Here is a 16,630-nt window from a genome sequence, read left to right as displayed (position 1 = left end):
TTAATCATTAATTAATTGACTTTTCAGTGGGACTCATATATAAAACTATCTATAATACCATTTTTTGTGGGAAAAATCACACAAATGATACTGTATTCTTCTCACTGAATTCTATTACATGGTATAAGATCTTGATTTGTCCAATACTTGTACTTTTAATCTTAACCACTCTGTAAGATAAGGTCTACTAGACTTCTCCACTATAAAGTTAATTTATCCCTTCTTGCAATCAACAACTATTTTGTGAGGAGGTACCTTGATACTATGCAAATATTTTATTCCTCATATTATTTCCACTCACTAAGTGAATTCATTAGTATTCACTTAACTAAATTAATAATTACTGTTGTGATTGTCAAATGGATATTTCCTAATTCCATCATTCCTTCTACTTCATTTGTTAGCATTCCACTGTAAAAAATATTTCTTCTGTCCCTATTTGTTAATTCATAGAATGAACTCTTCTCAAATAGGTAATATTATTTTGATGATCAAATAATCCAAGATTTGGTCAATGGAAATCCTTTGTGCTAACTCCTGGGTCCTTTGGACATAGCCCCATCATTCTTAGAGCACCTCCTTACTTTCAGTCACAAGATATTGTAGGCTCATCTTGGACTTTCCCTGTTATAATCCAGGATTCAGCCAGTTCTCCAAGGAGTCCTGGATTTTTATGGTGGAGAATGGTATTTACAAGCCAACATATGAGTATGGGATTGCTGCCTACTATTTGAATGTTCTTGTTCTTAGATGCTTTCAATGGCTAGAGCTAAGGAATATATGCATGTGTGTTTTTGTATGTTCGTATAGGTACATGTATAGGCCCAAATTGAAAACCATGATATCAACACTAATAATTTTAATTCCAATCCAACACTGCAAGGCTAATTCCTTGTTTCTATAACTCCCTTCTTTCACAATGAGAAAACTGACTCTTATCCTCACCACATTTAGTAGTTGATCAAATTTTCCAGTGTATAATTAATCTCCTATTGCTACTGCTGTTGATACCTTCTGTGAGAGCATACTGCTCACTCAAATCAGGCTATGCTAAGCCATTCTTAAGGGCTTTGCCACACTCCCACCAATAACCCCTGTGGATGACCTTCTCGCCATGCTTGGACACTTAGACCATGTAGTCACCCCATACCTGGCCTCTGTCTTTACTCTCCCACCACCATGAATTCATAGCTTGCTTTTCCCCACCTAATGTGTTCTATACCAAATTAGGAAGGAAGGAAGCAAGGGAGGGAGGAAGTGATGTGGGAAGGAAAGGAGGGAGGAAGGGAGGGAGGGAGGGAGGGAGGGAGGGAGGGAGGAAGGAAGGAAGGAAGGAAGGAAGGAAGGAAGGAAGGAAGGAAGGAAGGAAGGAAGAAAGGAAGGAAGAAGGAAGGAGATAACTTTGAAAATAAAACCTATAACAATTTTAACAAAAAAGTTTAAAATGAGTATTACTTAATACAGGCATATTAAAAATATGAGCAAACTGAATTCAGCAAAATGTGATAAAAATATATCTAATCAACTTGAGTTCAACCTAGTGCAGCATAGATGTTTTCAAATTCTAAACTGCTAATGTAATTCAGTACATTACCAGATTAAAGATGAAAGAAACATGACATTTCGATAGGTGTAAAAAAGCATTTGATATAAATATCCTTTTTTTATAAAATTTAGAAAGATATTAATGACACTTTCTTAACCAGATGCAGCAAAACGACCAACATTTCACAAAAAATATCATATTTAATCATTGAATGTTTGAAAAATTTCCTTTAAGATCAGGGGCAAAACAATGAAGCCCGAAGCATTGTTTCTGTTTATTATTTTACTAGATATTCTACAGAGTGAAATATCAGTCAAAAAGGAGGTATGTTTAAGGATTGAAAAGTAAAATCCAAACTCTCAGTCAAGATATTATTTTTAAATAAGGAGACTATCTTAGAAAATCTTTAGTCAAATCATGAAAATTATTGTGAGAATACAACGAGTGTGCTGGATATAGAATCAATATATGCAAATCAATATGTTATTTATATTAGGAACAAATAGTAATATAAAATTTAAAAATATATATTACTTACAAAATAAGTTCCATGAAGACATATCTAACAAACTGTGCCTTATGGAAAAATAATACTTTATTTAATAACCACTAAACAAGAATTAATAGTCAGCATATGCTGTATATGAAAATGAAGATAATTCCTTTTTATTTCTGTGAGGTCAGTGGTAATGTCTTCTCTGATTTGTGCTTCTAGAATTTGAAATTTTTCTGTTTTCTTGGTCAATCTAGGTAAACTTTGAATTTTGTTGACTTTTTCAAAGAAAATAGCTTTTGGTTTTATTAATACTTTTGATCCCTATTTCATTAATTTCTGCTCTGATGATTATTATTTCCTTTCTTCTACTTGTTTCCTTTTTAAGCACTGTTTTACATGCTTTTAATGCCTTGTGGCTTCTTTTTCATTCATCTCATAGTATTTTGATTTTTCTTTGATCAATTTGTTTATTTAGAAATATCTTTTTTACTTTCCACTTATTTTCAAGTTTTTCAAGTTGATTTCTAATTTCATTTCATTATGGTCAAAGAACATACTTTTTATTATTTATATCCTTTAACAGGAATTGACGCTTGTTATATGGCTTAGCATATGGTCTATCCTCATGAATGTTCCAACTGCACTTGAGAAGAATATGTACTCTGCTATTGTTAGGTATAGTGTTCTATAAATATCTGTTAGCTCTAGTTTGTTTATAGTGTTATGCAAGTCTTCTGTTTCCTTGTTGAACTCTTGCTAATTTTTCTATTCATTATTAAAAGTGGCATATTAAAGTCTCCAATTATTATTGCTGAATGGTCTATTTCTCTCTTTATTTCACTTAATTTTTGCTTCTTGTACTTTGGTCCTTTTTTATTAGATGAATATATATATTTATTATGGTTAATCTTTATGATGGATTGACTTTTTCATCATTATAAATTGCCCCTCTCCACCTCTACTAACATGTTGTTTCATGTCTATTTTTCCTAATATTAGTATAGACACTCCAGCTTTCTTGTGGATCCTATTTGTATAATAAATTTTTCCATCCCTTTACTCTTACTTTATCTGTATTTTTGAATCTTAAATTTATCTCCTGTAGACAGCATATAATTGTATTATACTTTAATCTAGTTTGACAATCTATGCTCTTCAGCTGGATTGTTTAATCCTTTCAAGTTAGGAATGTTTACTAGAGTTGGCTTTATATCTGCCATTTTACTTCTTGTTTACTATGTGCCTCATGTATTTTTTATGTTGTTGCTTTACTGCTTCTTTTGTGTTAAGTCAATATTTTGTAATATACTATTTTAGTGTTTTAATGATCACTTTAGTTTTTGCTATTTCCTTAGTTGTTCTAGGCCTTACTGTATGTGTCTTACCCTACCAGAATCAGCTTCAGATTAATACTAATTTAATTGTAATGAAATATGGACCTATTACTCTTATATGTTTCCATTTCCCCTCACTTTCTGTTGTATTATCAGTATATGCATTATATTTACAAATGTTACTAATCCATTTGTACAATGTCATAATTATTACTTTATATAACTTTATATTTTAAAGACATTAATTGAAGAAAGTAATATAAGCATATATTTGTAGATTTTGCTATAGTAATCACTTTGCTTATAATTTCTGTTTTTCTTCATATTTTCCTGTGGATTTAAGTTACCATTTGAAGTCATATCCTTAGCCCAATACAGGTTTGCTATTATTACCCAGATCCTTTGGGCTATTACTGGCAAATAAATTTCTATATGTTATTTGCATAGTGATATTTTATTTGAATATTGACTAATACAATGGCAGAGTTGAGTAGTCAAGACTGAGACTATATGGCCAGCAAAACCTAAAATATTTACTATCTGGCCTTTTCAAAAAAAAAAAAGAATTTGCCAATGTTTGATCTATGAGATAGATAAAATCATTTAATTATTGATCTTTATACTTTGAAATCAATATTATTTGGGGGGGTTCCTTGGAAAATCACATTTTTTATAATTTGATAACTATAAGAGTTTTTGTTTTCTGAAACATTAGTACTGTTCTTATTATGCCTATGATATTTTATTTAATCCTCACAGTATCCCCAAGAGATGGTTATTGTCATGTGATACTTATTGCTTAGACACAGAAAGTGTAATAAATCATAGCACATACTTTGTGGGTTGAATTCTGACTTTACTATCACCTTTGTAGCTATGGCCAACACACTCATTTTCCTTCTGCTTTGGTTCTCTAGTTTGTAAAATAGCACCCACCTCATAGGATTTAATGTGAGATTTAATAAGTTGATGTATGTACAACACTGAAATTATTTCAAAGATAAGAAGACTTTGATACATAAAATTAAACCATTTGTTTCAGGTAATTAAACTAGAAATTGATGTATTTGATACAGCAAATGAGTTCTGTGCTCATGCTCCTGATCACTATGATTTCTGCCTACCGTGATATTTATTTAGATCATTATTTTCTATTGTTTACGGGTGATTGGTGATGCCTGCCTTGAAAATTTCCCAGGTGAAAGCATTTCAATTTAAATGACATAGAATTTTGGAAAATTCATCATCATTTTTTTGTGTCAGATTGAGCCGCAAATTCTCTTCCAAGGAATCATTTGGCCCGGCTCATCCATAGGACCTCCTTGGCCTACTGGTATAAAGGGGAGATGGCCATGTATTCAGTTATAGGTCATGATCAGACTATGATTTTATAATTATGCTCACTGCACAGGTGATTATTATTGTTTCAATCAGCCTTGACTGACAAAATATAATATCTGCATTTCAGGTTTATACAGATAATGTAAATTCAAATATCTACTTTTTACATTTTATCAAATGCTTTGTTTTAACAGAGGGTTCCTGAAAAACACTAAAACCATTCATTCCTATAAATGTTTAAAATGTATTATTAAATGTTGTCAGATTATCAGACAGCTATGCATATGGTTTGCATTATTATGTTCACTTTTAAAACCATTTAAATTATATTTCATTGTGGAACTATGCAAATGACTTACATGAAGGCATGTATAAATAATAGTTTTATAAATTTAGTCTTATATTGTGAAGATTTTATTCAATATTTTTGAATGTGTATTATATTTTTGACATATGCTAGACACTCTAATAGATCTAGATATATAAAACAGTTAAGAAGAATCCTATTTCTGAAGGATTCAGTCTTGCAAGGGCAGATTTTAGAAACACATGCACAAAAGCTGTTGGACCTGGCATTACATTATAAACTGGCAAAAGCAAGGTAAAATGAACCCAGGGTTCAATTCTACCTGAATGGTCAGGAAGGTCTTTGTGGCCAAGGGGAAGGTATAGAGGCAGTAAAGGAAGGTTTATATTTCTGAATGTCTTGGAAGTGAAGGGAAAGAAGTGTTAGCTAGAGGTGATGCTATGTTGAGTGGGGCAGGTCAAGTCTTCCATTTATTTGGTTTGGTTTGTTCATAATGGGAACTTAGAACAGGCTTCTAATGTACTGGGAAGAAGTCATTGAAATACCTGATGGTGTACTGCTTTATTTAAACTGTGAGATCAAAAACATAGGGGAGACATCAGCAAAAATGTCAGAGTTGGGAAGTCTAGGGTTTCATCTCTCCACAAAAGCAATTAATAAACTGGCAAAAATTGTCAGAATTCTGGAATCTAGTCAAAAGCTCACAACAACCACATGAAAGTTTAATAAAGAAAGAAGCTGCTGCACCCAGTAAAAGATTCCTGTGGTACTTTAAAATGCTTTGTTGCCATCCTTCATGCCCCAGATTGGGGCCATGAATATGGTAGCTCACAATCCCCGGGCAGGTGGCTAGTGCCAGAGGGAACAATATAGTTCTCATTCTCAGGGAGCTACACAGTGTTTTCAGTCTGTCTGGTGGCTTCTCAAAGACCTGTGAAGGGCTTTCCTTTGTTTAGTGGAACTCAGAGCACTGGGGACAGAGCTTCCTGGGTGGCATTTGTTGAAAGCATCTAAAGGTCATAGTATTGATTATAGCAGCCCCAGGCAAGCAAGATCAGTCTAGAAAAGAAATAGACAGACTTGAAAGTCTGGGAAGAAAGAGCATGGTAAAGGAGATACTTGGCAAATAAAGGCTGTAAAAGTCCCTGTGTATACCAGGGAATTAAGAAGAACATGAACATATGTAAAAATAACACATGTTCAGAAAGGGCCTGAGAAGACCATAAGCTTTTATCTCTGGATAACCTTAGGCTCTACACAAGCAGGAAGTGAAGCCTAAGGCAGAGTTATAAATGGTTTGGGTAAGTGTTGAAAGAATGCCCCAACACAGAGCCAATCAGCAAAAATTGGGAATGTATTTTTTTCTTTTATTTTTAGTTTCCAATAGTTTAAGGAAATCTCTTTCAAAACACTTGCTGACCAGTAAGCGAATGAAACACAGACTTCAGTGATCACACCCAATAAAGCACACACACTTTACAAAAGTAATTTAGGAAACCCAAAAAACAAACAACAACCCACAAGTAGCAACAAAAACCCTGGGGAGAGGGGAAAAGTGTGATTTCTAGAGTTCCCATGTTGCAGTATTTAAAATATCTGATTTTAACAAAAAAATTCATGAGTCATTCAAATTAAAAAAAAGTATGGTTCATTCACGGTAATAAGAGAAATGTATAGAAACTCTCTATGGGGAAGTCCAGGAATTGGACTTGCTAGACTCCAAATCAACTGTGCTAAATATGCTCAAAGAACCTAAGGAAACCACAGGCAGAGAATAACATAGGAGATGTATGTCTCACCAAATAGAAAATATCATTAAAAAGATTTAACCTGAACTCAAACAAGATATTTCCTTTTTAAATACTGGTATTAAGGCAGGAGGGGATTGCATCAATGAAGAAGGCTTAGGGTGGAGAATTAGGAGTGGTTAGACCTGGGAGCATCAATCTGCTCTGTGTCAAGGTCGTCTGCTAAGAGGAGAGACCAAGCTCTACAGGTTTGAGGAAGAAGCACATTTGAATTAAATGGTGTTTAGTATCCAGCTGACACTGGAGATCATAACCTGAGGTGGTGGGAATCTGCATCATTGTGAGATTTCCTTGGGCATCAACCCTAGAGTAGGAACAGAGAGGGCATGTTGTCATATTGATCCAAAACGATTGAACTCTTAACAAATAAAATCTCCTAGTATTCTATTTAATGTTTAATGGCATCTTACTTGTCTCAGTGTTGGAAAAGGGTGGTGCTGCTTCTGTGTGTGTGTGTATAATTTTTTGTTTGTTTGTTTTTGGGAAGGCTTTGGTGGGGATGGTGTCTCACTCTGTCACCTGGGCAGTGGCATGATTATAGCTTATTGCAGCCCCAACTCCTGGCTCTAGCCATCCTCCTGCCTTAGCCTCCTGGTGTGTGCCACATGCTCATCTAATTTGATTGATTTATTTATTTTAGAGATAAGGGTCTTGCTATGTTGCCCAGGCTGGTATTGAACTCCTGGCCTCAAGTGATCCTCCCACCTCAGTCTCCCAAAGTGCTGGGATTACAGGCATAAGCCACTGTGCCCAGCCTAAATATGTATGTTATATATAATTTTCAATAAGGGCTTGCATTAAAACCTTTTTTTTTTTACCTTTTTTGTGATTCACTTCTAACTATGAAGAATCATATGATATACATTTTTATAAACATATTTTTAACTCTTAGTTTTATCTTAACCAGTTTTCTTATAATAACATTTCACAAAATGGATATTACCAAGAACTCAGTTCTGGAAATTATAGCTAGGTTAATGGAAGGCTGCATAGTATATACCCCTTTTTTTGGCAGTCACAAATTATATAAATATAGCACATTATCTATAGTGTGCTTGTGTGATAAATAATTTATTTAAGCCAGCTTTTCTCATACATATTTTGTTATTGCAAAACATTTTGTAGAACAGTGCTCTTTGAAATAGCAGTTTAAAAAATTCTGCCTTAAGTCATTTATTTTATTCTCTTGCATTTTATATGTTTTCCTAAGCACCCTTGAAATCTTTGTAATTTGAGGAAGGGCAGTGGGACCACCTGGTCTCTAGATGGTCAGAAGAGGTGATGTCACTTGATTCTTATGAATTAGTTCAAACTACAAATTGGTTTACCTGCTGCATAGCAGCACCCTCTTTTTTCTCAATGCCTTGTAAATGGTATTTTTCCACTTTTATTTTTCATTTAATGCAGGATATTTAAATAAGGAAGCATAAATGGCTTATATGTTGAAGATGAATTGCCTAGGGAACATCAACTAAAATTAAAAAAAAAAAAAAAAGAAAACAACAAAGGACAGAACCAAAATAAAATATGTTATGTTCTTATAAGAAAAAATCTAAACATTGAAAAAAATATAAAGTTATAGATATTATTATTTCTAAAGGAAACCACTGCTAGCAGTTTCTTGACTTAAAGAAAAGTAGTCATATGCCAGTAAATAAATATGCACAGATGTACTTTTAAAACAATAAGCAAAGTTTATTAAACTATGTTCATCCAGTAACTTGTATCTTTGTCATCTTTGTATCTTTCAGTAACTTGTGACTTTTTTATATAATTATAAAATATGGCTACCTTGTTGTTTTTAATAGTTACATATAATGCCTTTGAAGAAAATAAAATTAATTTAACCACCCTCCTCTTAAAAACTTGGCATATTTTCTTTGATGCATATATTTATAGGGTAAATTTCCAGCAACAGAATCCCTAAGTCAAAAAGTATGGGCAGAAAGATAATCAGATATCTGCACAATCAACAAAAATTTAAAAAAGACAAATGAGTTGCAACAAACTAAAGAAATTACTCACATCCAAGGAAACAATCAAAAGAGTGAAAAGATAATCCACAAAGTGGGAGAAGAAATTTTGGGAACCATACATCTGATAAGGGGTTAATGTTCAAAATACATAAATAATTCAAACAACTCAGAAGCAAGCAAACAAATAACCTGATTTAAAAAATGGGCAAAGGACTTAAAGAGAGATTTCTTAAAATAAAACATGCAAATGGCCTGCAGGTATAAGAAAAAAATGTTCAACATGATTAATCACCAAGGAAATGCAAGCTAAAACTAAAGTAAGGTACCACCTCACAGCTGTTAGGATAGTTACTATCAAAAAGATAAGAGGTAACAAGTGTTGGTGAGAATGTGGAGAAAAGGAAACCCTGTAACACAGTTAGTAAGAATGCAAACTAGCATAAACATTATAAAAAACAGTGTGGAGGTTTCTCAAAAAAATTAAAAATAAAACTACCATATGATCTAGCAATTTCACTTCTGGGTATACATGCAAAGAAAATGAAATCTGAATGTCAAAGAAATACCATATCTGCACTTCCATGTTCATTGCAGTATTATTCACAAAAAGCCAAAATATCAAATCAATCTATCAACAGATGAATGGATAAATAAAATGTGGTGTTTATACACAATGGACTGCCATTAAGCCTTAAAAAAACAAATCCTATCATTGTTAATGACATAAATGAACCTGGAGATCATTGTGCTAAGTGAAATAAGCCAGACACAGAAAGACAAATACTGCATGATCTCACTTATATGTGGAATCTAAAAAAGTTGAACTCATAGAAGCAGAAGGTAGAATGGTAGTTACCAGGGGCTAGCCGGGGTTTGAGGGGAGGAGGTTTTGCTCAAATGATATAAAATGTCAGTTAGGTAGGAAAAATAATTTTAAAGAACTATTGTATGACATGGTGACTATGGTTAATAATAATGTATTGTATACTATACTTGAAAATCCCGAAGAGAGATTTTAAATGTTCTCACTACAATAAATCATAAGTATGTGAGGTAAATCATATTTAGCTCAATGAGCCATTCCACAATGTATACATTCATGAAAACATCATGTTGTATGCCATAAATACATATAATTTTATTTTTCAATTAAAAATGGTAAAATAAAACAGATGACAAATTGATTAAAAAGTAAGCACTTCGCACATGCAAAAAAAAAAAAATTATCAGATATCTAACAAATTGTACTCCTAAAAGGTTGTACCCATTTATATACCACCAAAAGTATATGAGAATGCAATTCTTTTTGCCATCACATTTTAAGGGAGACATTGTGAAACCAGCAAGCATTCAGGACAGATGCTGAACACATCAGGAAAGCAGGTGGCATGATAACAGATTGATTAGGCAAGGCTGCTGATTCTCATGTAAAAAAGCTAGTGAAAGTTAACTAATTGGCATTAGAGTATACATGAATTCTAGTCAGTCCTACTTAACCTTCCCAGTGTAGTTATATTTCAAGGGGAAATAATTTTAACATTAATATTTTTCTAATTATGGCATTTTAGATGGTGTAGGAAATTATTAAATGCATACAGCCAAAATTGAAAAAACAACAACAGGGTCATAATAGCCTTTGTCTCACAGGGTTTAAGGCTGTACCACATTTATATTGTAATAGTTCCCTTCTCTAGTCTGTCACTCTTTACCCTCTTTTGAAAGGCAAGTTCCCTAAAAAAGGTAAAAGAAGATGATTTATATTGTTGAGCAAATTAGATGACCACTTTGTCTTCTAACATGTTTTGACACATGTATCAGGGAAAAAAATGCCCTGTTCTGTGTGTATGTGGCAGGGTAGGAGTGAGGATTGGGTGGAGAGGAAAAAGGGTTTGATTGTTTACTGCTTTAAGAAAGAGACTGGATTGACCTTGGGGTAACATTTAGAGGGACAGAAGACATTATATAGCCAGGAGGCAGCCCATGGGGGAAGAATAACTGCCTGAAGAATGAAGTTGAATTTTATAGAATGGGGTTATGAAAACCACTCAAAGACAAGACCACAAATTTTACGATTGCTTCTAGAGCTTATACCACTGCCCAGGCTTTTTCTTTTTTTTTTTTTTCCCCTCTCTCTTTCGCCCTTCCTTCCTTCTTTCTTTCTTTATGTCTCTCTGTCTCTGAATTACTGAATTAGTTAAGTTCTATCTGCACAATAATGCATTCCCATCTCCCACCACCAGAGCAGGAGGCCAGGGACAGGTCTCCAGACTCTTCTCCAAGTCCTATGGAATTTTTTTTTTTTTTTTTGAGACAGATTCTCATTCTGTTACCCCAGGTAGAGTGCAATGGCATTGTCACAGCTCACACTGCAACCTCAAACTCCTGGGCTCAAGAGATCCTCCTGCCTCAGCTTCCCAAGTAGCTGGGACTATAGGCCTTACTGGGACACCTAGCTGATTTTTTTTATTTTTAGTAGAGATGGAGGTCCCAGTCTTGCTCAGGCTGGTCTGAAACTGCTGAACTCAGGGGATCCTCCCACCTCATCCTCCCGGAGTGCTAGGATTACAAGTATAAACCACTTCAACTGGCCTCAAGTCCCAAGGATTTTAAGCGTGTCCCTCCACATGCTTTTTATTTTACTTATTTTCATTTCCACTTCAGATCCTCTTTCCATATCCCACCTATAGAGTGTACATATTGTTTTGAAATCCTCAAATTACTACCACTTATTTTTTCTTGACTTCTGGAAAGAAGTTGTTCTATTTTATTCATGAGATGGATTCATTTATTCAATGAGTGGACCATTTCAAATATCTAGGTAATTCTACCTCCTTATCTATATTTGATTTATATAAAGAGGGCATGTGAACCAAAGCTGGCCAAGGAGAGTTCTTTTCTTAGACTTTTTCAGACTGGACTACTAAATGTATACTTGGATAGAAGCAAGGTGAGGGTCTAAAACACTGAAGATTAAACATTCACCTGAATCATTCAAGAAAAGACTGAGTTTCAAAAAAAAAATCTAGTTTTTCCTCTTGCCACTTCTAAATGGAGGCTGCAGGGATCACTGGGAGGATCAAATCAACATGATAGAAATAAAGAAGTCATGTTCTTATTGCACCCTTAAATACAAGAGAAGTAAAATTTGCGGCCCATAACGGCATTGTGCAAACTGATCATACTGACTCATGGCGATATAACCATTCTAAATTCTCAAAAGTGGCATTGCAGATGCCATCATTTCATTAAACATATAGGCACAGACAAGTTAGATGTTCTTTCTTACGGAAATTTGAAATGGCCATAAATACCAGTGAAAACAAAAGAAAGAAAAAAATAAGCAACTATCACAAAGTAAACTTGAGGAAATTCACTTTTGATGGATGATTTTGATTCCAAGTAGAAGGTTATTTTGGAGTTTAGATAAAGTGGTTTTTTTTCCCCCTGAATTCTTATTCTTTTAAGAAAGAAAATGCTTCCCAAGGTCACAATCTATCTTTGAGGTGCATCTTCCATGAAGCCATGAATTTAAGGAACAAAATAAAAATTCATTTCTCTTAAGAAAAACAGAACAGGCAGGTACTTTCTGGCAAGTGTGATTTGTGGTAACCGATGGCTTAGACTGTGAATCTTTATCTCATAAATCATAAAATAAAGCCTATGACATGGTGATTGGCGCTCATGGCAAAATTCAAGTCTAAATCACATCATATCTTAATTTTGGCTCTTCTGGATAGTAATTACAGAAATGTCATCTTTTACTTGTAGTTTTGTAAGAATTGTGATGTATAGGGGTCAAAATTAATGACACTGTTTAGAATTTGTAAGATAAAAACATTCAAAAACACTGAGAATGGACTTTTCAGTCCATGGAGGTCGACAGAGGTCACATTATCTGTAGCATTTTCTTAATCAAATTTTTCATTCATATTTTTATTAATGTAGCCATTCATTTATTTAACTCATATTTCTTGAACTCCTAATACATATTAAGCACTATGCTAGACCCAGCGCTAGCATGGCGGCCACCCTCGCTGTGATGGTCCTCACCCCAGGGCTCTGTTCTCTGTTTTCTCTCCAAATAGTCCTCAGTGGTGCTTTCAAATCACCCTCAATGACTCATGAGAGTTACACTCCAAATCATAAGTAATGGAAATGAACTGTCTCTTATTTGCATTAAGTCCTAGAAGGGGCTGAAGCATTTCTTCTCATGAAATAAAGGGAAGAAAAACAAAACAATGGAGGGACAGATGAATCTCTATAAGGGGTGATTTATTTCTTTATACTGCTGCAGATACAAAATATTCTGTGTAAATGATTTTTTATTTTTCATTTCTAGTTTATTCAATTCTTTGTCATTGAGTAATTTGACAAAATTCAAGGGAAAAAAACCCACTTTGATAAGCAACTACATATTTTCTTTGTTTACATGATTTTCCCAGGTTTTTTCCCTATTTTTTCTACATTAAAGCACATAAATATCATCACATTTCTCATATACTTAATGTATTTGTGTCTAAATTAGAACTAACTTAAATGCTATAGAGAATTTGTGAAGATTAATTGCTTTTCATTTCAAAAACACTGTTTCCTCATTATATCCCCGTGGTACTGATATAGGGTGAGTTTTTTTGATTTTCTTGCTTTTGCTCAGTTTAAAATCCTTCTAATTATTCTCTCAGCATATCAGTCACACATTCATTGCTCTTAAATTTCTGCATGTATGCTCTGAAATAGTAAAATATGAAAATAAAATAATATATCTTCTAAGCTCAACACACAAAGAATGAATACAGTAAGATTTTACCTATTATTATAAAATGATTTATGTTATTAAGGTTAAATTCTTAGGCTTATGTGCACCAAGTTATAATCCTTCCTGGATACAAATATAAGTCCCTAAAGAAAGGATAAAAAATGATAATCATATTATTTCTTCATTTTCTAAAATTCAAATTTATGAGAAAAGTATAATGGTAGATAGAGATTTAGTAAATCATATAGTGTAAGCTAAAAAGAGGGAAATTTACATTTCCAAAAGCTGATGTGAAATTTTAATATTAGTTACTAGCGGTGCAATATATAGATCAAATTTTATTCAGAAAACAACAATCAAACTTTGAGAGTTAAATTTGACTGACTCTGAGCATCTACTGCATGCTAGATAATATGAGAAAATGAAGACAGTGTTTGCTTTCTGTTTGTGTTTTCATGCTATCCTTGTTCTGTCCACAGTTCCATTCTAGTTACTGTGCATCCACAGGCTAGGGCTTCTGGCCCTTGAACTTTCCAAACTGCCTTGTCCACCCTGATCCCCCTAATAAAATATGTAGGATCATATACCATTCTTTTGGTGTTATTTTATTGTTATGCCAAACTGATGAATTCAAATACTCAGATTGGTTGACACTGTGTTGCCCATATGCTAACTTTTGTGGTCAGTGTATAGGAATGTAAGGTCATAAAAGAGTCAAATTCAGTACAACTTTTTCCTATAAGAACACAGAAAAACAACCAACAAGGAAACAAAGAAAACCAAGTCATAAAGCAACATCCCTGATGAGAGTACTATTTTCATCTTAAGAGAGGGCTTAATGAGGTAATTTCTTAATTTCAAACCAAGGGTGAATGTAATGGTTATGATTTCAGAAAACTGCTGGTCAGATGTAGAATACCTATCAGAAGGAGCAGATTCAGTGTTAGGTGTGTTACATATTTTATGTAACTGCTTATTTCATCTATTGCTAAGACTCCTTCAAGTTTCATTAAGCAGCTTCTATTCTCTCAATAAATTTCTAGAAAAGGGCTATCCAGATTCGATCTAGTACTCACTGTTGTTGAAGCAAAGCAAAAACCCCACACTCAACCCATTCATTATCTGGCTTCTTTTTAACTGCTTCTTTATAAAAGAGGCCAGAACCAAGAAACTTTTCTCTCCTGTCAAATCCATGTACTCCACTCCACTGATGGATGCATGGCTCTGAGTCACCATGTCTCTCCATCATTTCTGCTAGGAAAATGGAGCAGAACGTCTGGGGAAATAGGGCACCAGGCTGTGTGGGTTCTGATCCATGAGCTCAGTAGCAATATGAAAATAAAGTCATGGAACCAAATCCAGACTCTCCATCTATCTCATACAGGAAAATGCAGCCTTGAGACACCCTTGGACTTCGTCCAGCATGGCAGCTGTGACTCTCAAAGCTGCCGATTGATGTTGGCAATGAAATTCATGACAAGATATTTTTCTGCCATATGTTCTGGGAGTGCCCAGGGCTTCAGGCTTCCAATGACAATGTAATTTAATGGCTTGAGAGTATCTTAACCATATTTTCTTCCAGAATCTTCATCTTGGGAAATAAGCACTGTATGGAATCTGCTTCTGGATACTGGCCTATTACTTATTTAAACTATTAATTACCTAGTTCTGTCCCATAGGCACTGTCCCTCTGAGACTCTGGTGCTATTCAGTTATTTCAATTCAGTAGGATCCATGACTTAGAGTATTAACTGCCTTTGTGGAAAAATCATAACAGTGATGGTGAAAGAGAAGACTCTCTTGGGAAGTTTAATGTGTCTCTGTTCCAACTTAGACCACTTTATTTTTCCCTGTTTATCCCTGAATAAAACAACCCTACAACAACATAGCTTATAATGCACTGGCCTTTCTTGATATTTAATTGTTTTCCTTCTTATCATTCCTTCACACTACGTCCGAAACCAAGTGAGGGGGAGGGAGGATCAGAGAAAAAGAGTGTCTTTTTCCTTACCACAGTGTGAATCTTAAATCTGCTCTGTGTTTGTTAAACTTTCTCTGTCTCCTATGTTCTCAGGCCACTTACAAAATCATTATCACTAGAAATATAGAAATACTGGTCACCCTCTAATTTGCCTTATTGGTAACAACAAATTAGACATCAAGCTTTAGCAAGTCTATCTGCAAAATAACTATCCAATCTGACTTCTTTTACCAATTCCTGTCACTGCTGCTTTAATTCAGTTGTTTCGCATGTCTTCCCTGGCCACACTGGGCAGCTTTTATACCAATGCTCTTTCCTTTGAGATGCTTCCTGAGATATATTTCCCAAACTTTTGAAACAGTTATTTTCCCCAAGCTAATATGATCATATCATTTTCCCCTTCAAACACCCCTAATGATTACTTCTAGTACTAGCAGAATGACACTCTAAACCCTTCCCAGGACATATGAAACACTACTCTACTTACTCTACTGGGGAGACACTTCCGACACATTTACCCACTGTGCTTCATTCACCCTGGACTTACCATCATTTTCTGAATAAGCCGTGTGTTCCCATATCTTTATGTGATTGAACACGTACTTTGTTCATTAAAATGTCTTTGCCTCCTTATATGACTAATGAATTAATTTCTTACAAATTGTAGGCACAACTTCAAAGTCATAATTTTTTCCCCTTCACTCTCCCCACGGTGCATTCACAATAGTTTGTGCATTCTTGTATTATAGCATATTATGGCATACATTCAACTTAATTTTGGACACCTGGGAGGGGCTGCAGGTTTGATCACTAAAAATAGGTGCCTCAAAATGGACTATGCCATTGAAAAGCTCAAGTACTACTTGGGAAGATCAGCTTAATCTACATGAAATAAAATACCAATGACACAAAACAATGACATATCAATAATGCAACACGATGCTATGAAGTTAGGAGAGTAAAAGAGTGGGTGGAATTCTTGGAAAAATTTGTATTGATGAGTTGGAAAGGGTGAGTAGAATTATAATACATTTTATATGATCCAGAGATTTTTACCTATGTTTTGAGTCCAAAACAAAGAAAAA

The sequence above is a fragment of the Microcebus murinus genome, chromosome 3 (genome assembly GCF_040939455.1).
Source record: "Microcebus murinus isolate Inina chromosome 3, M.murinus_Inina_mat1.0, whole genome shotgun sequence".
Taxonomy (NCBI): domain Eukaryota; kingdom Metazoa; phylum Chordata; class Mammalia; order Primates; family Cheirogaleidae; genus Microcebus; species Microcebus murinus.
Note: the sequence above shows the minus strand (reverse complement) of the source record.